This window comes from Prionailurus viverrinus, chromosome A1 (genome assembly GCF_022837055.1).
Source record: "Prionailurus viverrinus isolate Anna chromosome A1, UM_Priviv_1.0, whole genome shotgun sequence".
Taxonomy (NCBI): Eukaryota; Metazoa; Chordata; class Mammalia; order Carnivora; family Felidae; genus Prionailurus; species Prionailurus viverrinus.
In genome coordinates this window covers 117,041,088-117,043,343 of record NC_062561.1, presented here as the reverse complement: position 1 = coordinate 117,043,343, position 2,256 = coordinate 117,041,088, and positions in this window count along the sequence as shown.

Genomic DNA, 2,256 nt, shown 5'->3' with positions numbered 1-2,256 from the left:
GTTTTTTAGAGAGAGAGCATGCACCAGTGAAGGAGAGAAAGAGAATCCTAAGCAGGCTCCATGCTCAGTATGGAACCTTACACAGGGCTCAATCCCATGACCCTGGGATCATGATCTGAGCCAAAATCAAGAGTCCGACACTCAATCACCGAGCCTCCCCAGGTGCCCCTTCCCTTGCCTATTTTTAAATTGAGTTATTTGTCTTCTTGTTATTGAGTTGTAAGACTTCTTAATATATTCTAGATACAAGTCCCTTATCAGATGTATAATTACATGTATTTTCTCCCATTCTGCTGGTTGTTTTCACTTTCTAGATAGTGCCAGTTGGAGGATAGAAGTTTTAAAATTTTTATGAGGTCTAATTTATTTTTTTATTTTGTTCCTTGTGTTTTGGTATCATTCTAAGAAACCATTGCCAAGTCCAAGGTCATGTGGATTAAGGCTTATTTTCTTCTAAGAAGAGATGGTTTTAGCTCTTATATTTAAGTTTTTGATGCATTTTGAGTTAATTATTGCATATGGTATGAAGCAGGCATCCAACTTCTTGCTTTTGCATGGAGATATCCAGTTTTCCCAGAACCATTTGTTGAAAAGACTATTTTTTTCACCATTGAGTTGTCTTGGCATTCTCATCAAAAATCAATTGACCGTAAGTGTGAGTATGTGTTCCTAGACTGTCAATCCTGTATGTATTTCCTTCTGCAAGTACCACCCTGTCTTGATTATAGGAGCTTTGAAGTAATTTTGAAAATCAGAGGTTGTGAGGCCTATAACTTGGTTCTTCATTTTCAAGATTGTTTTGGCTGTTCTAGGTTGGCCTCTACTATTCTTACCCAAAGGGACAAGGCCTCATCCATATTGCCTCTTTCAAAGTATTCATTATGTAGCCTACCACACTGATCCTCATCTCTTCCACCTCACCTTCCCCTGTTGTCTCCCTCACTCCTCCACTCTAGCTCTGTGGGCCTTCTCAAACATTCTGAAGCTCTTCCTGCCTGAGGGCCTTTACACTGATATTACCTTGGCCAAAAAATGCTTTCTTTCCCTCCACTCCCTCTCCCCTATTCCCAAGGCTGACTTCTTGTCATTCAGGTCTCTGCTCAAATGTTATCTTCTCAGAGAGGCCCTTACTAACCCCCAATCTAAGACAGTCACTCGCCAAACTCTCCCTCTTTATTATGTTATCTTGTATTATTGTACTTACCACTGTCTGAAATAGTCTTACAATATATCATTGTATTTATTTATTTGCTGCCTCCCCCTACTAGAATGGAAGCTCCAGGAAAGCAGAGATCTTATTTCACATTGAATTCCTACACCTAGTAATACAATAGACTACATTGCCTGGCATATAATAGACATTTAATATATGTGTATTTGTTGAAGGAATTTGTTGTCAACTCCTGGACAGCTCCTATAGTGGAATTCAGCACCAGGAAAAGAGGTAAGAAGCAGTGAACTGGCCTCACACCAGGATTATTTTCCTTGTACTCACCTTCTTTTCTCATTTTTGACCAGTCGGCAATTCCTCCCTTCTTATTCAAAGGTTTCTCCTAATCCTCCTCCTAATATCGGTCTACATTTGGGAAGTAGATACAGACACATTCCTGCCTTCCCCAATGTCTCCTCTTGATTGCTCTTAGGAAAAATGACCTAAGATGTCTCTGACCACAGTATATATGGACAAGTATATACTCTGGTCCATTTGCAAAGACAGAAATCTAGAGTGTTGGGAAACATGAGGTCCTGGACAAGGGGACAGAAGGACACAGAACCTCAGGGAAAATCAGAACCTCAGGCCAAGAGCCCAAGGAATTCACATTATAACAACCTAATACCCACAAAAGTGTGAAAGTCATTGTCCCACAGCTACAGACTAGAGAAGAGAGGACCTATGTTACTGATATGGAGAGATTTTCCCTGGGGCTAGGGAGGCTCTAATAACCCTCCATACAGCCCTGAGTTTTTCATCTAAACATCTTAAAAATGTTATAGGCATCAATTAACCCTTATAGCACCCTAGAATCAGGACTGTGGCCCGATTTTACTGACAGAAAACTGAAGACTGTGGGTTAGAGCCAGGAAAGGAATGTTTCAGGCTCACATGGCCTGGACTGAGCAAGCTAAGGGCTACATCTAAAGCCAGAGCTCACCTCATAGTCTTCCCCTTATGACAGTGGTTCCCAATCTGGGGACTGTAGGGCACTTAAATTCATGTCTCTGTTTACCATGTCTTGGCTGCAGGCAGATGATAAT